Raw genomic sequence first — 25,263 nt, 5'->3', positions numbered from 1 at the left:
ACTATGTAGAACTGAGAAACTCAAGCCCCTACCTAAGAACTTCAGCAAACACTGGGTTCCTCCCCACTGCCCCATCTCTTCCCCCTTTAGAACAAAACATCTTTTCTTCTTTTCTGTCATAGAGGAGCTCTGAGAGCCCTGAATTCTAAAAATGAGGAATCATAAGGGTTGTGGCTTTGTTGCCTTTCGGTCTCGGTGTGTTTTGATCATTCGCCTTAAAGAGCTGTCACAGATGAACTAGAATGGCGTTAAAAGTGATACTAACGGAAGACGGGAGTATACCGTTCAGTATTCTAAACCTACCACAAAAGATCCAGGGTACCGGCTTAATTTTCATGCCCCCCATCCCAGAAATATTAGCTGTTTGTTTCCAGAGCAGCAGAGCCTCAATTTGACACAGCACCCTAAGACGCCAGGAAAGGGTGGAGATATGGCATAGTGGTAAAGTACTTGCCAAACATGAACAAGGTCTTGAGTTCAATCCCCAGCACCACAAGAAATCAAAATACACCCCTCCCTCAAATACATAGTATTACATCTGCAGATATCTAAAAAACCCAAACCCCACGGTGTTAAGAACTTATCATTACGCACCCAGTATGATGCTAAGCCTCACAAACAGGTCACAGATACCTGCACCTCTGAAAGAGAAAGAACAAAAAAGGCAATTAAGGGGTGGGGGGCATTAGCACATCTCTGGTGTTGATTTAGAAATCCTGGCTGCTGGTTGCAGCAGATGCCCGAGCAGCATAAATCCAAGCAGCATCTGGCTGGGAAGATGCTTCCTGAGGACGCTCAACCAAAAAGTACCTGATTTAAGCTCTCTTTGGGATAAACGATCGGCAGTTACAATTCTGTAACAGAACCATAGATCAACTGGATCTGGAAACCGAGGCTGAGAGGCCAGGGGGAGCTGTAAACATCCATGGGCTGTTCTATCTGGCTCATTGAATCTGGAGCCTGTATTTCTCACATACAGCTCTGGAGAGCTGTGCCAAGAGCTTTGGCAACATTGGATTATAAAGAATTTATTTTTAAAGCATTAATAAGAAAACAAGTTGCTTTGGGGTCTAGTGAGGGCCCGACTGGTTTTGTTAATACCACACCTGGAGAGCTTAGAACTACCTAAGCTCCAAACTTTAGCCATCGGCTGTTGCTACCTAACTAACCGGCACTACTCAGTGACTTTAAACACCTGTTAAGTTTCCAAGAGTCTACTGGGAATCTCAGCTCGATTTTAGATTCCTTGTGGTCAGCTGATGGGTCAGCTGTGGATCAACTGACAGGGTTGCTTTCCTGAAAATGAGAAGTCTCCAACACGGAGGGGAAGCGCCAGCTGTCTCCCAAGGTTTAACTCATGATTCCTCCACTCCTTTCTGCCACCCTCAGCTTTTCTCAGGTGAGGGGTCAGAAAAGCACAGACTCAGAAGATGGAGAGTCAGACTCCGCCCCTCCCAGAAAGAAATCTCCTAAGTCACCCGGTGCAGGAAGCAGCTAAACACAGCACTCACTGCTTTTATTGGACTCACGGGACTTCCTCCTGAAGTGACTATCGCTACTTTAATAACTATTTAATGGCTGAAGAGATGGTTCCCTGGGTAAAGTGCTTGCTGGGAAAGCAGGAAGACCTAAGTTGGATCCTCACTATCCACATAAAAGCTGACATGTCTCTGTAACCTCAGTGCCAGGGTTGGGGCAGAGATAGGAAGAGTGCAAGGACTCACTGGCCCATCAGTGGGGTGGAAGTGGTAGGCTCCATCTTCAACATGAGACCTTGTTTCAGAAAACCTAGGTGCAGAGTAATAGAGGAAGATTCTAGATAGTATCCTCAAGCTTCTACACGCACATACAAACATGGGTACATGCACCGGTGCATATATGTGAACACACACGCACCCCACATCCCCATGCACCTGTGCTTATATGCAAACACACACACACACATCCCCCAAACACACATACATACACCCACTCACTCACATATCACATCCTTGCATCCACACCACACACAAACTACATTCCCCCCCACATACATACAACATATACACACATACACACACACGGCTACATGCACCTGTAAGTACATGTGAACACACACACACACATACCTACACCACACATACACACACCACATCCCCTAACACACATACATATACCACACACACACCACATCACCCCCACTATACCACACACGCCACCTACATACCACATACACACACACACATACACACAAATACACACACTCATACATATACTACATCCCCCCACATACACCATACACAGACATATACACCACATGCACATACACACACCACACACATAACATATACCATACACACACACTCGTACACACATACTATACCCCCCACATACACCATCACAGATACATACGCCACACACACCATATATACACACACATAACACACCCACACACATACACCATACACACATCCACACCACACACACACACACACACACATTTAGGAATAGATAGAGAGCTATGCAAGTAAAGTGTAAGTTTAGGTGACTTATAAGGAATCAGTGCTCATGGAACGCTGAAGGCCAGAAGAGCCAAAATCAAGCTCCAGCAGATCTGATGTCTGGAGCCCCTGCCTCCGGCTTCACAGAAAGTCTCCACATGGAGAAGGAAATAGGAGATCTCTCTGCTATCTCTTATGAAAGATACAGACCCAATCCTGGAGAGCTATTCACTTCCAATCCAACAGCTTCTGAAAGCCCTACCACCAGCATCACTGCACTGCAGATATAGGAGAATCAGTCAAACCACAGCCTGTGCTGAGTGGGCAGAATTTATCCTGCATTAGCCATTATTATACACAGATCATGAAGCAACAGCTTCTTACCTGCTTCGGCTAAGGCGGCTGTCCGAGGGAGTGTTAGTCTCCGTTTGGCATAAATTCATGTGTCTGTAAATTTGCCCTTAGCTGACATGAGGTAATTCAGAGTCTATATTTATCCTCCATGATATGAATATTCATAATTTTACTGTAGACATTTCAATGCACTTAATTACAGGCTGTGGCCCCAGGCCCCACCAGGGGTTTTTTATATAACACATGGTATGTGCACTGAATATCTTTTTTAAACCTTAAAAACTCAGACATCTTAAACACAGATGCCTTAAGGTTTTCAGCTCAGGAGTCTTGTATAAATTTATAGACTATATATAAACTATAAATAATATTTGAAATATATATCTTTAAAAATCTCTAAGAACATCTTCAATGCCAATCCCCACTTTGCCTGGTGCTTAAAAATATACAGCCATCAATGCAATCCTATCCTCTCTCCAAAACCCTAATAAAATTCATTGAGTCATCAAAATGAGGCATGACACAGAAGCACAACCAGTTGGGAAGAAGGGGGGAATCAAAAGAGTGGGTGGGGGACAGGGTATTTGATCAAAATACATTACATGTATATGTGTATGTGTGTGTTGAAAATTAGTGAAATTATAAGTAATACACAGTAATTTTTAAAATGATAGGAAAATTTGTGGAACTTAGTTTCCCATGAAAACTGGACCCATGAACTCACTTCTTTTTTTTTTCTTTTTCTTTTTTATTAATCATTCCATTCGTTTACATCTCAAATTATATCCCACTTCCTGGCTACCCCTCTACAAGCCCCCCCACCACACCACCTACCTCTCCTCCCTCCCCTTTGCCTCTATGAGGTTGCTCCCCCACCCATTCCCGCTCTCCCGCTCGACCTTTTCAGCATCCCCCTATGCTAGGGCATCAAACCTCCACAGGACCAAAGGCCTCTCCTCCCATTGATGTCAAACAAGGCCATCCTCTGCTACATATGTATCTGGAGCCATGGTTCCCTCCCTGTACCCTCCTTGGTTGGTGGTCTAGTCCCTGGGAGCACTAGGTGGTCCAGCCAGTTGATGTTGTTCTTTCTATGAGGTTGAACTCCTCAACTCCTCCAGTCCTTCTGCCAGCTCCCCGACCAGGGTCCCTGAGCTCAGTCTGATGGTTGACTCCAAGCATCCACATCTGCATTCTTCAGTTGCTGGCTGAACCTCCCAAGTTCCAGTCAGCAAATGCCATGAGCTCACTTCTAATGAGTATAACACAATAGAAGCGGTCTGTCACTTACAAGATTGGGTTATAGCAAGGCTGTATCCTCTACCGTGGGTGATGCTCCCTTCTGCCCTGGGAGAAGACTGCTGCTGTGTGATAAGCTGCCCAGCTGAGATCGTGAAAGGAACCTTCACCATCTATCAGTGGGGAATGGAGGCCCCCAGTCAACAGCCCTCAAGGACCTCAGGCTTATCCATGACCATGTAATCGAGTTTGGAAGTGGCTCCTTCAACCTCAGCTGAGCATTTAAAGAAATTTCTAGCCCAGGGCTGGAAGCCTCCTGAGATAATAGATAATAGATAATAAATAGATAATAGATAATAATAGATAATAGACATTTGTTGTTCTAAGGCACTAAATTTGGGGTATTAATTGACTAATTAACTCATGTGTGTTCATGTATACAAATGCATATCTGTGTTTGAATCCCCATGCACATTCTGTGTGTATATATTGAGGCCAGAGGTCAGCTTTCTACACTATTCTTAAGGAGGAGTCCATCTTATTTTTAAAGTGTCCCACACTGTCCTGCCACTCAGCATACTCTAGGCTCATCAGGGAGCCCCAGGAATCTTCCTGTCTCTGCCTCCCAGATCTGGAATGACAAGTATACACCACTATGTCCAGGAGTTTTACATTAGGTCTAGAGCTCAGAGTTAGGGAGGATCCTGCTCCTGAGGCAGGCTCTGTCCTAAATGAACAGTTTCCCAACACCAGCCCTCAGTGCTTGTTTGGGTTTCTTGTTTTGTTGTTGTTATTTGTTTGTTTGTTTTTTCCATAGTCCCTAACCTTTTTCTCTCAACAAATAAAGCCTTTCTTTCTCTTTTCAAATAAAGCCTTCTTTCATTTCAGATTTCTTTGCTATTTACCTTCCTTTTGGTGAGGGAGGAGCCAAGTGGGTCTATTTAGTGTTGTTCTGTCCTGTCCAGCAGGGCATTAAACAGCGGTCTGGGGAGGTCACCTGAAAGGGGGGGGGACGACAGGCAGAGACGCAAAGAAATGACGATCTGTCTATAGTCTGATCAGATCGCAGTTTTTACTTTTTCACACACAGGTTATATACACAAAAAGGCAGGATGTGGGGAAGGGGATGACGCAGGAGTGTAGGTGTTCAGGGGGAGTACAGATATCTTCCAGAACAGAGTGTCAGCTGGGTGAAGGTTCAGGGGACAGATCACTATGACTCCACCTATGATTCACTTGTCCTTATCTAAGTTGGTACTATCCACCAAGGCTACCTATCTACAAGGTCTATGTATTCAGCCTGGCAATTTTCCACCAAAGCTGCTTGTTTACAATAGCTTATAGTCATCTGTTTCAGTGTTTTTCCACAGAGATTCAAGACTTTGTGTTAGCAGGCATTTATGTCAGGCCTATTGCTGATTTTAGGCCTATGGCTGATTTTAGGCCTTCAGTGTATAAGCAAGGCTGCCCTTGACATTATTCAGCCACTGAACACAGACTGGCTTAAGAACAATGGCCATAGAGCCAAGGATGGAGTAGGAGACAGGGAAACTCTTATGGAGGCAGGAACAGCTAATCCAAGAGGGTTTGGGCCCAGTATTAACAAATAACTTGCAGTGCTTCAGTATGTCCAAAGCTCAAAGAGGCAGCCTGGACTCCTCCCTCTCCTTCTTTCCAAGTGAATACCAGGACTCCCAACTCTAGCCTCTAACACATCCCAACCCTCCATCCTCAGTTAGTCAGCTTAACATGTCCTCCCATTTCCTCTACCTGCCCTCATGAATACATTCTAAACTCTAAGCATTAAGAGTAAGTGGAAGGGGGACAGTTCAGAGTTTATCTTTCCCCAGTATCTTAAATGAATCTTTACACCTATGGTTAGTTTTAACTGTCAATTTGATAAAACCTACGATCACTTGGAAAGAGAACCTCAAGGAGGGAATAATTGTCTATGTCAGATTTGCCTATTTGTGTGTCCATTAGAGGTTGTCTTGATTCTGTTCATTGATGTGGGAAGATCCAGCCCACTGTGGGTGGCACCATTCCCTGGGCTTGGGTTCTGAGTTGTATAAGAATAAAAAGAGAGAACCTAGAAGTAAGTATCTTCTCCTCATGACTGTGTGACTATCTGACTCAAGTTCCTGCCTTGATGTCCTCTCAATGATGGATGTAATTTTGGAATGTAAGCCAAATAAATCATTTCCTTCTGATTTAAAAAGATTTATTTGTTTTTATTTTATGGATCTGAGGATTTTTGTCTATATTTTGTCTGTATATATTACAAATGTGCACCATGTGAATGTCTTACACTCACAGAGTTTCAGATTCTCTGGAAATGGAGTTCCAGACAGTTGGGAGCCACCATGTCAGTGCTGGGAACTGAACTCAGGTCCTCTGCAAGAGCAACAAATATAGTCAAGCACTGAGCTGTCTCTCCATCCTCAGCTCTTACTTTCTAAAAGTCACTTTTGCCAGGATATTTTATCATAAGAATGTGACAGAAAATGGACATCTTCCAAACACACACACACACACACACACACACACACACACCTGCTCACACAGACACACACAGGTACACATAAACATATACACACATACATGCATACACACATACATACACAACCCACACACATACACACATATACCTAAACACATATGCACATACACATACATACATACACAGATACACATACACATATATGGACACACACATGTGTATACACACATACACACACATAAATACACACAGACACAAGAACCAATGTTTCAGAGTGAGATTTCTACTCCTGTTCAGCTCCTTCAATAAGGTAACATACAAAAAAAAAAAAAAAACCAAGAATGCTCTTAGTTTTAAGAGAATAAAGACAGCTCCCTTCATTCTGGGGTGGTGAGCATGAACCATATACTCTTTCAAGAAAGTGACTTACCCATAAGTTCAGAAAGAACTACCCTGAATCCAGCTTGCAGGGGTACTGGGCCTTCAGCAGAGATCTTCATACAGATTTCAAACAAGATGCTCAGCTTACAGCATTAAGCTTGCTTACAGCTGGTGAATGCAACTCTAGACACCCAGCAGAGAAAGGTACAGGGGGAGGAGGTTCAACTAATTAGAACATAACCATCCCACATATGCTACACAGGTAGAACATAACCACCCCATACATGCTACACAGCTAGGACATAACCATTCCATACATGTTATACCCCTAGAAAAACGTGAACGTTTTTAGTGCCATGAGAGAATGCTTATGACATAGTATGAGGTATGACCTATTAATGCATATTTTTTTCATCCTAATTGCATGTGCGGCTCACAGTTTCCACAGAACTGGAATTATTTTTATACTCATCTAAGGATTACTATTTTCAGTGAAAATCAGGAAGAAATGTGGAGGGAATCATCTGAAAGTAACATTTAAGACTCTTGTCAGAATTCTCCTTGAGTACACACCTTTACTCCCAAGGGAGGCAGAGGCAGGCAGACGTCTGAGGCTGAGGCTGCCTGGTCCAAGACAGCCAGGGCTATACCAAGAAACCCTGTCTTGAAAAACAAAAACAAAACAAGAACCTTAAATCAGGATTTTCTTTATTGGCCTAGTTGGATGCCACCCTGGCCACCAAGGTGGCTGAGGAAAACAAAACCCAGCTGACAACGAGCTCTGCCCCCAGGCTCACCTGCCTCCTTTCCTCAGCTCTGGAGGATAGCTGTGTCTGTCAGGAGGCCAACCGGAACAAGGAACAGCACTGAAACCTTGTTCACAGAACAGAGCACTGGTGTTCCTGTTCTTTAGTGAACAGTAAGAGATTGCATTCTGTGCTCTGGGATGGCTTGAGTACGGTTTATCTCCAAAATTCAACAGGAATGTGACCAGTATTGTGTTGGCTGGTGCTGGGAGGTGGGGGGGCTTTAAGTACTGATTAGGTCTTTAAGTGGATCAATGGTATTTTTGCAGAAAGGCTTGTTGCCAGGAGAGTGGGCTACTATAAAGCAGGGCCAACCCTCCCATTCTCTTCCCTCAAGGTATCTACCTGCCTTTCTGCTTCTGTTGTGAGCTGTTCAAACGAGAGACCTTACTTCAATATACAAGGTAGAGAGTGGTCAGTAAAGATATCTATCTATCTACCTACACACACACACACACACACACACACACACACACACACACACACAAACATGCCTTTGCTCAAGGGAGGAGGATGAAGAAATCTTTAAAATGTGTTTCTAAATCTGACAGCCTGTGTGAGCTGAAAGTAATGAATCCTAAGAGGAGCCAACCCGCAGGGCCCATCAGCATCTTGCTTCTCGTATGCCAGCTCTGGAGCAGGCAGAGATTCATGGGAACTTCACGGGATCAGGACAGAACACTGAGTAAACTCTGTATGTGTCTTCAAGATGAGCGACGGTTCTAGGTCAGCACAGATGCATGATGGGTCACACTGCCACCTTTCCATGGCATCCACCTGTATGGTAGGGAAGCACCAGGACCAGGAGAGGCTCTCTGCGCTGGATCTGCACAGGAAGCAGTCAGTCCTGCCCAGTCTTCTCAATGCTGATCATGGCCATGCAGTCCTCACTTGGAGCAAATGTGTGTGACCAAAGGGAATAAATGGGCATTCCATAAATAGCTCAGGCTACTCCAAAGCCATGACAACAAAGGCCTGGTGTGCAGACTCGGGTGCCTCCAGAGGCATGACAGGAAAAGGAGGAACCAGGAACCACAGGAAGGAGCTGGCTCAAGGAACCTCAAACACACCCACCGCCTGAGTGCTCCCCAGAGAATCAGGACTGCCAAAGGATCCAGCTTCTCAAGATAGGCCAGAAACTAGGGGTATGTGGGAACCAGGGATTTATGGGAAATGCTCTCTTTTAAGTGAAATAAAACCCACTAATACCTGCATGACTAAACAAGATGTTTAAGTGCCAAAATCTGGTATGGCCTACCAATCTCCTACATGTACACAGAACTATACCTACGGTCATAGGACAAGAACTGCTGAGGGGGAAGAGGTCAGCCTGCAGCAGGCAAGGGCGGCTACCCACTGTGGGAGCTGACTTCAAGCTTTGAGCTTTTGCAGCTGCAGGGCGGACAGAAGACTTCCCTAAGAGAGCGAAGCAGAGAAGTGGAGTTGACCCTGCCATCAGGAATGGGAAAAGACATGTGGGCGTAACATATATTAACATGGGCACGTCTAGTCTTCCCTTTCCATCCCCCTACGATGGGAGCTGAGAAGAGAGAGTGTGAGAAAGCAACAGGCACTGGTTGTTGCCGAGGTGGCACATATTCGAGACAGCATCTCATGGAGAAACAGTGATTAGGATGTGGTCACCCCCATGGGCTCTGAGAAGTTCCACAAGATCGTGAGTTGCTCTTGACTCGTGACTTACTTTTAGGACACTCAGGCAGGTACTGCTAACGGCAGAAACACATCTGTACACATGAGTGTTAAAGGACCCCACTCCCCAAGTCACTCTGAAATGTGGGCAGACTCCTAGCTGAGGCTGGCGTCCTGAAGTCTATAAAGCTGGTAGTTTGGGAAGGGGATGAGACAATTTGTGAGGAAGAGATGCACTGGGGCTAGGAGCTGCCTGGTAACAGACTTGAGGTAGACCTCATGAAGAGGAAAGAGACATGTTGGAAAGACAGTGTCGTGTCCTGACTCTTGCTTGTCTCCCTTTCTCTCCAGATTATTCATTCCTGAATCAGAACCTATATCCCTATACCACTGAACCAACTACAAGCTAGTGAGTGTTGGAAAATGTGGTGTGTTTCCCTGACATCCTGGTTTTCTTTCTGAGGAAGAACTAAATCATATGTTCAAGTGTAAAGAAAGAAATGTTGAAATATTGTATGACTGAGACGACAAGATGCTACCAAGACCTGGGCAGTTGGGAGTGGTCTGTTTGCCAACCAGAAATTCTTTTTGTTCTGTCTGAGAATGGAGGGGAAGCTTTTTCTCATTGTCCTCGGGTCTGATTGTGTGCCTGGGCTTTCTGAAGAAAGTCAGAAGCATGTCTGAAACATTGTTTAAGCCCTGGGAACTCACCCACAGTTCTCAGTGGGGAGTATCTTATCTCACAGGGCTGAAGAGAGATGGCTAGGTCAAAGCCACATTGAGGGTCAAATGACCTTTTCACAGATAGTTACATTACATTACGATTCATAACAGTAGTAAAATTATAGCTATGAGGTAGTAACAAAAATAATTTTATGGTTGGGGTCACAGCATTAGGAAAAAGGAAAGCCACGAGCTTAGATGGTGGTGGGCTTATCAGGCAAGCATGAGAAACTAAGTTTGATCACCAGCACCCATGGCAAAGCTGGGCAAGGGGCCAGTTTCTCTACTGTCAATGCTAGGAAGGCTGAGACAGGAGGATCCCGAGACCTTGCTGGCCTAGCAGAATCAGTGAGCAGCAGATTCTGTGAAAGAATCTCTGTGAACAGCACAAGGAGGAGAGCAATAAGGAAAGGCATCCAATGCTGACCTCAGGATTGCACATGAATGTTCACAAAGGCATGTGTGTGTATATTAACCTGAGCACATGTATACATAAAAATAAAAATAAATACATAGCAATGTCAAGGTTGAATGAAAGCAATGCCTGGTCCCTGGCATTGATGATAGAGGGGGAAAGCCAGCAAGCATTTCAGTTCTCCCACCCATTCCCCAAAGACCAAAGCAGAGACTCCACCCCTTCTCCCATGGTAGTGGCCCATCATAGGAAAAGTATTGTCATCTGCAACGTAGAAGCAATGCAGGGACTGCTTGGTAGACTGGTGTGGTCATCCAGCAGAAGTCTATTTAGAGAAAGGATTACCAGACAAGCCTTTGGGGAGGAACTTTCCCCAAAGGAAGAGAGCCAGGAAGGTCAGAGGAGGTCTTAATCATCAGAGGAAGGTAAGTCCTGCCTTCATGACCCTGATCCAGCCCACACATTCAGCCAGAACTCTGGAGAGAGGAGACTGAGCCAAGACAAAAAGAGATGTACTCATCACAAAACAGTTTAGACTTGAGGTGCAAGGAAGAGAAATGTCCCCATACTCAGGAACCTCAATATTCTTGGGGTCAGCATACCAGGCTGGCTGAGCAGCAAGAGTCAAAGCAGTGAGCAATGTCTGGCACAGGAAATTAGGTAAGACATAAGGAAATAAGAGTCTACCGGAAATAAGAGTCTCTTGGGATGTCTGGGCTGTGAACAATCTATGGATGTCAGATATGGAGAATGACCAAAAAGTATACACTGTAGGTGTGGGAGTTAGTCAGATCAGAACTTAGCTTTTTGTCAGCTACACCAGCATAGCTGACTGAGTTTCTTGGATCGTCGGAGGGCTGAGGGCGAGAGAAAGAAAGACAAGGAGTCATCTGGTAAAGAATCAAATGCTGTATTTTCAACTGTGTAGATCCCTTTTATATTCCCCACAAAACAGGAACACAAACAGGAACAGGAATAAAAACAGGAACAAGGAGATACACTTGGCAGCCTACCACCCAAGCTTGGATTTCTCCTTGAGCAGTCTTCTCAGGGAAATGCATAGAGATGGGGGAACGGGCATAACAGCACAGGTGCAGAGGATGGTGACTCACAATTCACCCTTTTTCTTTTAATTAGAGGCCGAGCAGAGACAGAGACCAGACCCTCAGTGAAAATTGGGGATATTATAATGACCCCCAGCCCCCTGCCGTTGTACAGTGAGGTGGTATGGTCATACCCATCCCGGTGTCTTTTTCCTGAGGAGGGGAACTGTATCAACACCAACCCCTATGCAGCTAGGCATGTCTCTCAGGGAAAACTTCCTTGCAGTCCCGGCTGAAGCTCGGGCCTAGGTGAATGATTATATTTTTTGTAGCATGGTCAGCCACACTTGGGCAGAGGGATCCCCTCGACCATGTAAAAGCACCAATCCTCGCACAACTGCTTGAGATTGTACCTGTTGTGCCCAAAGGTGGGACAGACACCCAAAGACAGCAAAATTAGGCTAAAACTGCCAAGGAAGTAACTCCAGCCCACTCTTTCACCAGCATTCCCACTTGAAGAAACATGCTCAAGATAGATGACCCATCAATAGGATCAACTCTGGTATTATTAACTAATACAATCTTATTAAAGAGCTGCCGAGTAAGATAATAATAAGTAGCATTCCAAGAGCCAGAAATCAACTGATTCAAATACTTAACAGAAGAGGAAGCATTAATTACATGCACAGGTGTAACACAAATGACATGAAAGAAGGGATCATAGCTAACAACATGTCTGGTGGATAACATAAAATCTACTTGTTCTTGAACCAAAGCAAGTTGTTGATTTGAATCTAAAACAGCAATATGAAAATGAGACTGAATATCACTCTGAGAAAGCAATGTATCTGTACCCTCCCGAAAGTTCATTCAATGTCTGGGCAGTTTGTATGTTGCTGGATAAGGCAATGCCTGCGCCCACGGCAGCCCCTGCAGCAATGGCAATGGTGGCAATGATCCTGGCAGTTGGGTGGCCAGTACCAGTGCTGTGTTATGATGATGCAGTTCTTCCAGGTGGTGATGGTGGTGAAATGAAGAACATCACTTTCATAAGAAGCTCGCTCTCCGTTGTTCTTGGTGTTGATGTCCCCTTTGCTCTGACGTCCCTTTGTTCCAGTCACTTTCTCCCTTCGGTATTTTTCAGAAACACACAGCTTGGGGTTGAAAGCAAAGTACATTTTCCCCGACCTGACAGTCAGGTTCTAGTGGTTCCATTTCCACAGCTGCTACAAGTTCTGGTTGTCCAGGACATAGAAGGAGTAGTTCCCTTCTAGCTGCTCCTCTCCTAAGATGAGACGAAGGTTCTTCAGGAAGGACAAGGAGACCAAGGCATGGGAATGGCGGATCTCAACGTAGCCGGTTACCACCTGATGAGCCCCATGAAGTTCTCAAGTCCGAGGCAACGTTATTGCCTTGCCGGATGTTAATAAGCAGATTGTTCGGCATTGGGGATGTTGGCACAGAAATCTCGGTCCACACAGCACCCTGGACATGTAGGAACCAGGAGGGCAGGCAGGCACGTACACGCCTCTGTAGTAGTAGTGTTGGCAGGCCACACAGGCTGTGCTGCCCTCAGGCATATGGCAGCTGCCCAGGCACTCCGGGTGGCAGCACACACGCTGTTTTCGGTGCAGGCTCACCTCCTGCACACACCTGGACACATTCTCTGGCAGCGATCTGCAGTCCAGCGGTGGCAGCTGCATTCATCGTTGATGGTGGTCCTCTCACACATGGGCCTCCCCTCCAATGTCCCTGGACACAGGTCCCCACATTCTCTTGAGGGCTTGTTCCCCACAGTGCAGCATCTAAGATGAGAGACCAGTCCATGGTGGAGAGGCAACAGAGGTCAGCATTTCTCTCAATCCTGATGGCCCCCCCCGAGTATTGTTCCTCAAGACTACAAAGCCCAATATCCCTGAGATTGGTCATCTCAAAGATGACCAGTGTGCCGCTGCAGATGGCAGCAGCCACGGACAACTGAGGTTCCGGAAGAGGTCCCCTAGGCTCTCGAGGCCGGCCACTCGAAACAGCAGCAAGTACTCGGTGATGACTGTGAGCCTGGGGAAGTGGCAGCCTCGGCAGTCCCTGACCTTGGAGCTGAGAAGGACGTGGAGGAAGCCCCCGATCACTGCACAATTCTCCAGGTGCCCCAGCTGTGGACAGTCGTCCCGGATGTCAATGCCAGGCCCACAGACCTCTCCACTAGTCAGCCAGAGCGAGAGCGCAGCAGAGAGAAACACGAGCCCCCACAACGAGGTCGGGGACCCTCCTCCGGAGCCAGACCCCACCCCTCTATCTGGGACGAAATTCTCCCCTCTCAAAAAAAAAAAAAAAAATAAGAAAAAAGCAGAAAAAAGTCTCCAACTCAGTCCTCACTCTCGTCTAAAAACAAGAGCGCAGCCAACGATCCTCGAAAGCGATCCTCAAAAGTGATCCTCGAAAGCACCGTGGACAGGGAGGGTGGCATTTGCAACCCAGAGATGCAGAAGAGGGAGGAAAACTGTACAGAAAGAGGAGCAAAGCCCAAATCGCCGCAGGCCAAGACAAATGTCCCAAACTGATTTTTTAAGGACTAAAGGGCCATGGCGATCGGCAGCAGCATACAAATCACCTACTACCTTTTTCCCAGTCTTCCAGCTTAAAAGTGCCGCTCGCCACAAATCATGGAAAGAATTTTTGTAATTCTTTCATAAATTCTTCAATTACTCTAGCTTTAACAGCAGTTCCCCGCTGAGCCAGAAGAGTAGATAGTTGCTTAGCCAGCAACTCCTTACTATGTGCCAAACCCATGGCGTTTACTTAACCCGAAAACTTACCTTTGGTTAATGCCCAATACGTCTCCTGTCCTAATGTGCGCCCCGGAGACGGCCAGTCAGCAATCTTCTTCATCTTTCCGATCTCGATTGGGACCTCCACTTGTCAGCTACACCAGCATAGCTGACTGAGTTCCTTGGATTGTCGGAGGGCTGAGGGCGAGAGAAAGAAAGACAAGGAGTCATCTGGTAAAGAACCAAATGCTGTATTTTCAACTGTGTAGATCTCTTTTATACTCCCCACAAAACAGGAACACAAACAGGAACAGGAATAAAAACAGGAACAAGGAGATACACTTGGCAGCCTACCACCAAAGCTTGGATTTCTCCTTGAGAAGTCTTTTCAGGGAAATGCATAGAGATGGGGGAACGGGCATAACAGCACAGGTGCCGAGGATGGTGACTCACAGCTTTTAAGTTACTTAAGCTGCAGAAGGCATCAGGAATGATGAGATCCCAGGATTCCCCTCATGATAATGACAGAAGGTCCTCCATGCCTGGAAGCTTCCTCTATTTTACTTAATAGTTCTGTGATCAGAACATACCTTCTCTGTAATAGCACTGATATTGTCTGCAGACACTTCTGATAAATGTCACCTCTGTGGACTTTTGTATCCGCACGCAGCACATGAGTTTTTGTAACAGTAGATAGCTTTCTCAAAATAAGACCTCCTGAGGAAACTCAAAGAACAAAACAGATAATGCCAAATTGCCACAATGGTAGACAAGATCAGATGGGTCTGTGTGCAGCTCAATCTTCAGTCTCAAGTCCTCTGTCTGGCCTGAGAACTCTACAGAAAAGACAAGGGAGGAAAAAAACCCGTTTGAAACACAAATGTGCTTGTGATTGTTAGTTTCAATTACCAACTAGACACGGTCTAGAATTCTCTGAGACAAAAGTCTCAGTGAGGGATTGTCTTGACCAGATTGGCCTGTGGGCATGTCTGCTAGTGGCAGCAGGGTGGAGAGGTGGTGGTGGAATCTTATTTACTAATATTAATTGATTTGACAGGTCCCAGCCCACTGTGGGTAGCGCCATTTCCTAGGCTCTGTGCTAAGTGTAGAGAAGGGACAGAGTACTTGTAAGCTTGCATACATGCCTTTCTCTCTGCCCTTGACTGTGGACATGATATGAGCAGCTGCTTCAGTTTCCTGCCCTGATGGAATGTTTCCTGTGATTGTAAACTAGAACAAACTCTTTCTCCTTTATGTGGCTTTTTCTGGGTATTATATCACAGCAGGAGAACAAAAATAGGACAAAGATCATGCTGTGAGAGTAGAAGCAGACAAAAGATATCCCTGAGACTTTACTCTTCTACAGCACCTGAGAAAAAAACTCTGTGCCAAGAAAGAAGACTCCACAGGGAAGGCTCAAAACAAGCTTCCAATGCAGGTCAATGCAGAAGCTCACATCAGATCATCTGCCAGCTTAGGATGCAGTGATGGAGGGCAAAGCTACCCAACCCTGGAATGTCTTGTTCCCTCAGCCAGTGTCAGCCTCTAACCAGCCCTGACACTTCATGAATATTCACGAACATTGGCTCAGTGCATTCAGAATATCCTTGAGTTTGAGCTCTGCCACTACATCTCCCTGTGCCCCACCCCCACCTGACACCCCTCCCAAGTCAAGTTGAATAAGGATGCAGCCCTTACACTTTTCAAAAAGATTGCATTTAATTCTATTATTATCTTACCCTTTCCTCTCCAAAGTTCTGATTTTTATCAGGTTATTCCTAACTATATCTGGTGGCAATGTCACAATGTCCCTGATGGAGATGTCAGATGGAGTCCTCTATCTCCCATGCACATGGGCATTGTAGCACTGGCCAGATCTGACTCTTAGGAGGGAGGAATCACACTGGTTTCTGAATGGAGAATCAGTACAGAAGATCACACACCAGAAACTCAGAGTGACACAGGCCTAGCTGGGCCACAGTTCCACTGCTTTGGCCTGTGGAAAAGTATTCAAAGTTTGGATGACTTAGTGGTTTCCTGGGGATTTCCTGGGGGATAATACTCATGACAGCTTCCTATCTGTGGCAGAACCCACAGCTTAAAGCAGTTCAAACTTGCCCTCTTATGGGTCTGAAGTTGAAAGTCTAGCTAAAGCCAAGATGTCAGAAGGGCTTGTCACTCCTGAAGGTTCCAGAAGATAATCTGGTTCCTTGTCTTCCCAGCTTGGAAAGGCCACAGCTGTCCTTGGCTATGTTGGTCCCTCACTCTCCAAAGCCTGTGGGGCCACAGAACCCTTCTCATATCATAGCACTCTGAGTTCTGCCTGCAGCACCCACTTATAGAACCCTAGTATTATCTTAGGTCTGTCCAGAAAATCCAGAGTCATGTCTCAATTTTAAGGCTGATGAGCATGCCAACACTACCTTTATCCTTAATTCTTTCTTGCCATGCAAAGCATGTGATCATAAGTTCTGAAGATTAAGATTATTCATTTTTCAGACCATGTCACCTTCATTCTCTCTCTCTCTCTCTCTCTCTCTCTCTCTCTCTCTCTCTCTCTCTGTGTGTGTGTGTGTGTGTGTCTAGATGTGACTTGCTGTATGGTTTGGTAAAGAAGGAGCCTAGTGTTTCCTCTAGCAACAGGCCAGCCTGCAGTGTTCTGTAAGACCTGCATGCTTTCTCTTGCTGTGATGAAATAGCCTAACCAAAGCCACTTGGGGAGAGAAGAAAAAGGCTGTATTTGGTTTGTACATCCTGATCATAGCCCACCTTTGATGGAAGCCAAGGCAGGAACTCAAGACAGAAATCTGGAGGCAGGAAACAGAGGCCATGGAGGAACTTTGCTTACTGGCTTGTTTCCCTAATGGCTTTCACAGCCTGCTTATCATACACCTCAGGACCACAGGCACCAAAAATGCCAGGATGAGCCCTCCCATATCAATCATTAACCAAGAAAATGCAAGAAAATGCTGCCACCAACTTGTTTACAGGCCAATCTGATGGAGGCTTTTTCTTAATTGACATTCCCTCTTCCCAAATGAACCTGACTTGTGTCAAGTTGACATAAAACTAACCAGCACACCCTGGAAAGATTCTAGCTAATGCTGCCCACCCAGACTGTCAACCTTAAGTCATAGCAATCATCTTCCAGGATTCAGCCAACCTCTCTTGTACCTTGTGTGGAATAAAAATGGTCGAGACTCAGTGTCCAAACTCCTATGACTTTCCACTCCAGCCACAAGGAGGGATGACATATAGTCACACTTCTACTAGAACTCAAGTGCTCATGAGAGCAGGAGTACTCCCTTGATATAGAAATCAAGTTTCAAAGCACCCAAGAGCAGAGTCCCCTTCTGGGGAATACCAGAATAAATTAGTTTCACTCTCAGGAGACAGTTGTGTGGCATGTCTCTCTACCCCACATGGATGAGTTCCCCATTCTTCATTTTCCACAAGTCTCTTTGTGACAACCGTCTCCATGGTTCTGGAGCTTTTCTTCAAGCTGTCCTTGTCCTTCAGATCCTCAGCAATCATGAGCTGACACCTAGCTTCAGAGTATTCTTTCTGCTAAAGGTACATACACCATCCTTGACCATCTATGGTAGACCGCATGAGGGCAAAGGGGCTGCTGAACATGAGCACAGCTCCTTAGTGTTCTGAATCAGCATAGCTGCACAACTTGGATGATATTAACTATGAAGGAAGACTATGTACAACAAGATCAGTGGCTCAGAGACAGCTGGTTGGTTCTTTCAACAGGTGCTGCAGTGCAAATCAGGCATGGTGAGCACATCTATAACCCCAGCAATGGGGAGGTAGAGGCTGGATGACCTAGAGTCCAAGGGCATCATCATCCTCTGATGTATGGTGAGTCCAAAGCCAACCTGAGCTACATGAGACCCTTACTTAAAAAACAACCACAACACCAAACCCCAACAAAATAGCAAGTAAGTTTGCATGAATACTCCTTTCGCCACTCTGAAACTAGCAGTCAGTGCTATCATCTGGTTGCAAGTTATAATCTGGTGACCCATTGCTGTGTCCAAAACTGCCACCAGCATGGACAAAGCAGAAGCCATTACACCTCCCAGCATCTGTGAGATGTTGACACAGCACAGGACGAGGTGAGCCCTCTGATCCTCCTGTGTCCACTGATGCTGTTTCTGGTCCTCAGCTGGTGATGGACTGACCTGGAAGGTACCGAGACACCATCACTGAGACAAGGCCACTCTCAGCCTTCACCATGCTCTGGACAGCTTCTGTGGGCACTGAGCTAACTCACACTAGACTGTTGCTCCCTGGGGATTCCTGTTGAGGCACCCATGAGTGCAAACTCATATCTGTCAACGGATCTATATCCAACTTTGAATGTTGTCTCTTTCCAGTTAAAGACACCTAATAGAATACAAATTTCTATTTTTGTTTTGTGTTTGTTTTTAAGATTTATTTATTTAACAGGCATCAGATCCCCTTACAGATGGTTGTGAGCCACCATGTGGTTGCTGGGAATTGAACTCAGGACCTCTGGAAAAGCAGCTCTTAACCACTGAGCCAGCTCTCTAGCCCTGCATACAAATTTCTAAAAGTGATGAATTATATATGGTATTTTCTTTATGATGAAGCAGTGGTTGGGAAAGGTTTAACATTTTTTCCAGTCTTTGGTAGTCTACCCCAAATTTCTTTGTAACTTTGTGTAGCTTAATGGCTGGGCATTTCTAATCGTTCCCACTGCTAGAAAACATTCCCCTCCGGGGCTCCTGAGTCAACATCTCTTAAAATCTAAATTTCATCTCTGCTATCACAAACACAATTGGGGAAGTGGCCTGTGTGGCCACTTTCCCTGATTCTCATATGATGGCCAGGCTTTAGGTCTGGTCTTTCTTCTTCCCCATCCAGGCTCCTTCCTCTATCCTGGTTCCTAGACCACACAAACCTCAAAGACCCGCCTCAATGTATCTGCCCAGCCATTGGCTATTGGCTCTTTATTGATGGATCAAAAACCAATTGGGGACAAGAGCTTTCAGTATTTGGACCTACAGATTCCTGAACCTCACAATGCTGTTGTAAACTCTTATCATCAGACATCATCTCCAGAGTCTAAGATACAGTGTCGCCATTCTCCATCATTCCTATAATGTCGTATCCGCAGATGGCACTTTCAATGCGACCTCATTCACAGATTGGCAAACTTCTATTTCCCTTCTCCATGCATACTGTTGACTCATTAACGTTTAACTCATAGCCAACAACACCTATCTCTCACCCGAAACTGACTAGGCACATCTATTTTCTCCTGAGGGCACACCACAGGCTTCCCCCACCAGACAGCTCCTCAGTACTACATGTGGGGTCAATTCAAACACAGAGCTCAGCAACAAAACACTCAAAATCCAAGAGAATATGGCACAAATAAGAAACTGCTAATTGGCAGTATTGAGAGCCTGCAGCAAGATGCAGAGTCACCTTGTTTGACCTCAGAGCAATGCATGTCGGAAAATCAAAGGTCTGCTGTTCTGCACACCCTCTGAGAACAACTAACTAATGAACAACTGCAGCTATTGACTTTGGAGTCTGGAGAATGTTTTAATGAATAAATGAATTTGCAAAGGCAAGGAGTACGAGATGAGGGTTAGTGCTATCAGACGCTAACCTCAAGAATGGGCTGCAGGTCGTGTTAGCTGGCACTGCCCATAGGGAATCCAGGTATAGCCTCTCCAAAGTGGAGGGCTCAGGGAATTGGACTGCTTAGTTCTGGCTTTCCTTTTTCAAATCAGGTATGTTCCTGTGCCCGATATCTATAATTATACCAAATGTCACTATGTATCCCTAGCCAAACGAAGGGCTGGGAGAACTCTGAAGTGTGTTTGGTGGGAAAAGCTTAGTAACAAAGGACATCGTGGACAGGAGAGATGACAGCTGAGAAGACAGAGCCTTTGCTGCCCAAATATGAGGACCAGAGTTCAGATCCCCAACAGCCATGTACATGTCAGAACGACATAGCAGCCCACGGACATAGCAGCTCACCTATAATTCCAGCGTTTAGAGGATGACAGACAGACAGACAGACAGACAGACAGACTAGCCAAACCAGTGAGCTCCTGCTTTAGCAAGGGACCCTGCCTCAAAATATAAAGTGAAAAAATGATTAAGAAGGACATCCAACATCAACCTTGGGCCTCCATGTACCACACATGTGTGTACAGGCACACACACACACACACACACACACACTGGCCAGAAAGAAAGGACCACAAAATGCAACTTTTTTTCTAAATCATTTAAATTATCTTACATTTAGCATAAGGAACAAGACACACACAGTATAAATTAATTACATCACAAGCAGGTCCTAAGAAGTTCACTGAAAGCAACATTTCATTAAAAAATTCCTCTTCTGTTTTGGTCTCATAAGAAATTATCAGTGTCTTAGTCAGTATTCTATTGCTATGAAGTGACACCATGACCATGGCCACTTTTCTAAAGGACAGCATTTCACTGGGGCTGGCTTACAGTTTCAGAGGTCTATTCTATTGTCAACCATCATACCAAGCAGCATGGCAGCATGTAGTCAGACGTGGTGTTAGAAAAGGAGCTGAGAGTCCTTCATCCAGTTCCTCAGGCAGTAGGATGCCCCAGTAGGTAGGGAGACACTGGGACTAGCTTGGGCTTTTGAAACCCCAAAAGCCCAGCCCTAGTGACACATTTCCTCCAACAAGGCCACACCTACTCCAACAAGGCCACACCTCCTAATCCCTCTCAAGTAGTGCAAACATTCAAATATATGATCCTATGGGAGTCATTCGTATTCAAACCACCACAATCAGCAAGGATCCACCTAGGAAATAAGCCCACCTTCTATCCTTCCCCTAGCTTACACAAACCTAGCTTCTACCCAATTAGAAAGTCGTTGCCACATACTCCATTTATAAAAAAGGACCAAATCATTTAACACCTTGCTCAGATACTCTCAATTACGCTGGAATGACTTAGGAAAACTGGAACTCCCTACCTATGGAGGTACCATAAGAAACTGTAAACCCAGCAACATCTTCAAGGCCAGTTTGGTTGTAATGAATTGTATCTTCCCAATTATAATACAAATTGCTTCCAGAGGACAAGCTGACTCTTCCTTGTAAAGGCACATTGGGCAGACCTTAATTGGCTCACAAACTCCTGCAAACTATCTGAGAGATCTGTCTACCTGGGCAGCTTACTTTTGTAAGAAACTAATGATGTGTCCATGGTGATTAACGACCACTGTGCTCAGGGGGATGAGGCATTCAGAAGTGACTCTTGCAGTAGTTTATTTGAATGTATTACCCTTGACTCTTTCCCTAAGCTGACTGCATCTGGGCCTTATTTCCTATTGTCATTCTGTCTTCTAAAGCACTAGGTTTGAACTTCAACCCCTCACCTCTGGAGATGTAACAACTCTGACCATGTAAATCAAGGCAGAAACAGGTGGTCCTTTCTCCATTTCTATGCTCAGCTCTCTCAAAGCCAAGTCAATCAAGTTCCAAGGCTGTCAAGCAACAGCAAGAGCAAGTCCTTCTGGCATTCAAAGGCATAGTTTTATTTCAGACTTGGTCCATTCCTCCCCTGCATGTAGGCACACCCTACATTATTTTGTCCTGGTTGCCAAAGATGCTACTGTTAGCACAACAGTGCTTGGTGTCTTTCGTGGAGCTGTGCTGGAATCTGAGTCATTGCCTGCAGTACATCCTGTGTTTACATGTGTACAATGTATGTATGTGCAAGACTTCCTGAGGGCAAGTGATTCCGGCATTCCCCAGACTCTCAGAGGCATCACCCAATACTGGAAAAAGGTCAGATCGTGAGGGGCTGGAGAGAGGGGTCAGCCATTAAGAGTACATGTTGCTCTATCATGAGAAGCAGAGTTTGCATGCCAGTACCCACATCAAGAAGCTCTCAAATGTCTGCAACACCAGCTCCAAGGGAGCTAATGCCTTCTACTATCCCCCATGGACTGGCACACACATGTGCCTACACACACACACACACACACACACACATACACATTTTTTAAAATAATAGAGAAAAGTCAAAACAGTTATGTATGCTTCAAAAGGAATATCATTCTATGGGCAGATGGATATTTCTATGTTGTATTTTATATGCACATAAAAGCTGTGGCCTGTCCCCAAAATGTCAGAGACAATCTCCACCTTCATGTTCCTCTGACACATTCCACATACACAAGCCTCTTTACATAAATAAGCCTCCTCCCCCTAACACTTTTCCGTAGCTGACTCTGTCCCTACTGGCACAGATTCCACTGGGACTTAAAGGATCACAAACTACTACTCTTCCTTGGGCCCTTTCATGAGCTTATTACATCTCTCATTCCAGAAAACCCTCCCTGCCTTACCCTGCTCAGATACTGAAATAAATTAATGCCACCTCCTCTGTGTTTTGGGAAACTCAAGACTCTGTCTTCTACTATCTGCTTGGGTGAAGAATATTTTGTGGCAAGAAATGGGGAGATGGACTTTCTACAAAAATAAAACCAAAAGTACATTTCCAAGATGTTCCTCTTAAGATATAATGACACTTAAATCTGACTTTACATTTTCCAGAGCCTTACATAGGATATTCATGAAAGGACCTGGTAACCAGGACAGTTTGAAGACTGTGCTTTCTCCTGGCTTAAATCAGTAGAGGTTCTGAAAACATGTCCTTCATTCTAAGATCCTCATTCATGACACCAAATTCTTTTAAAAAGCTCAAAGTAATTGAAGCATATACTTGGGGGGAGGGGGTGTGCCAGTGTCCTCATAATTCTGCACACAGAGGTGACTCTCTTAACTCCTTGGCCTGATTTTCTCTGTAAATATTCATGTAAATAACAAGCTTTTATGATATAAACAGCTTCCAAGTTAAAGAGACTATGTTTAAAATCAATGAGACCCTGGGGCTGGGGTGTTGGTTCAGTTAGGAAAGTAAGGGTGCCCATACAACATAAAATCTAGGCAAGGCCAAGCATGTCTGTCATTCTCACACTGAGGAAGCAGAGACAGACAATTCACCACAGGATAACTGGTGTAGACAACTGATCTCCATAAGCGTACTTTTTTGGCTATTTTATTGGGTTCTTATATTTACCACATTTCTCCATCCCAATCTCTTCTAACCCCCAAATACTAGGTAGGCAAAAAAGAAGGTTAGAGGGGAAGGGGGTATAGATTCCTTCAGACTACTTCCTGCTGATTAGGGCCAAGACTAATCTTCATTTTCAGGATAGCTCCAACCAGCAACCAACAAAGAGCAAAAGCAATTGACAATAGCAACCAGCAAAAACAGCAGCAGGAACCAGCAGATGCAGCAGCCTCCACAGCCTCTCTGCCTCTCGGCCTCTGGGCCTCTGGGCCTCTGGGCCTCTGGCATTTTTATACCCTCAAGATTCCCCACCCCACCCCTCACCCCACCTCCCACCCCCCACCCCCGCATTCCAAGCATAAACTATCTTCAGCTGGCAGAATCATGCCCCTTTCAGAGCAGGAAACAATCACAGTTAGCGGCAGTGAGTAATCTGAAGCAGCCCCATAGCCCATACCTGGGATTAAACAAAGATATATTTACATATTGTAACCGTTTTTTGTTCTGTTTTTTTTTTTAAGAAACCAAAATTCTCATTAGATATCTCTAAGTTCAATGAGAAACCCTGTCTCAAAGATAAAGTGAAGGGTAGGGGTTGGGGGACCTCACTATCAATCTCTGGCCTCCACGCGCATTCCCCCTCACACGCTCTTGCACCCATAGGGCACACACCCCAGAGTACAGGAGTCTTGAGTACTGTCCCTTCAATGTTGACTTTTGTTCTCTTCAGAATCTCCTGTTTATAAAGAACGCACCCAGAACAAGGCAATGATTTTAATGACCCCCCCAAGTCTTTGACCCTGAAGATAGCATTCTGGTTTGTTTTGGGTTTTGTTTCTTTTTTCTACCCAAAAGAAGTGTCCGTGCATGATTCTCCGTGTCCTTCACCTCTCTGTGTGAGTTGCCTGAGGAGCAGGGATTACAGGCTCACTGAACACTGCCCTTTTAAGGTTGTTTCAAATCTACAAGGATTTGGCCCATTTTCTGCAGGGTAACCCTGTCTTTGCAGGCTTTACTTAGCTCTGTCTTTGCAGGCTTTACTTAGCTTTCCTTTGTTAAAGAATGTAATGAGAGCAAGCCTCCAGAGCTCGGAGATAGACAAACCAAGAGCTGGTGAAACCACTTTGATGCTCTTGGTCCAAGCCAGCAACTCCTCCCTGGAGGAGGAGTTCCATGGTTACCCAGGAACAGACTGCACTCTGGGAACAGGGTCTGTGTGACTTTTAGGTCGCTCTCTGTGTCAGGATATGCAGCAAGACTTCTGGCCCTCTGTGGAGACTGAACTTCTTACTTTCTGCACTGACCATATTTTGACTACACTGCAGACCACAAGGCAGAAATCTACCCCGTCTCCAGACTTGTTTCTCTTCTGAACGACTGCCTATTTCATCTGTGTGGTGTCTAGAAGCTATCCTGTCCTCCTGTGACCATGCCATGACCTCCTATTAAAAATAACCAATTTGTGCCTCTTTTTGAACCTTGAAGTGTTTCACAATCAATTGCCAGATAAACCCCACAAAGACCCATTCAAAGCGGCACAAAAGGGCATAAGCCAAGCTTTCTTAGTGGTTACAATAAAAATCTCAACCATGTGATTTTCTACTTTGGGTTACCCGAGTCAAAGACCCGTCTTAGAAAATGCAGAAATGCTTACCCACTAGGGTAAGTGTTCTTGCCTTATAAATAGCAATATTTTGTAAATACAAGACAGCTTTACACCCAAGTCCATCAAGCTGTGTCTAAAGATTGAAGCCTAGCTCTTGAGTAGCTGCTCCAGGGACAGGGCA

General features: G+C 45.2%; 1 long non-coding RNA gene and 1 pseudogene across 1 annotated transcript; both read right to left on the bottom strand.

Moving 5' to 3' along the window:
- Positions 1 to 12,457: 12,457 nt before the first annotated feature.
- On the bottom strand, positions 12,458 to 13,177 carry LOC114610741 (annotated as a pseudogene).
- Positions 13,178 to 13,307: 130 nt separating this feature from the next.
- Positions 13,308 to 15,001, bottom strand: LOC114610703. The gene is made up of 3 exons (XR_003709723.1): positions 14,950 to 15,001; positions 14,408 to 14,557; positions 13,308 to 13,396 (listed from the first exon to the last, which is right to left on the bottom strand). It is a non-coding gene; the product is annotated as an uncharacterized LOC114610703 (long non-coding RNA).
- Positions 15,002 to 25,263: the final 10,262 nt, after the last annotated feature.

Source organism: Grammomys surdaster, unplaced genomic scaffold (genome assembly GCF_004785775.1).
Source record: "Grammomys surdaster isolate TR1022 unplaced genomic scaffold, NIH_TR_1.0 126059, whole genome shotgun sequence".
In the NCBI taxonomy this organism is placed as follows: Eukaryota; Metazoa; Chordata; class Mammalia; order Rodentia; family Muridae; genus Grammomys; species Grammomys surdaster.
This window is presented reverse-complemented; position numbering and strand designations above follow the sequence as displayed.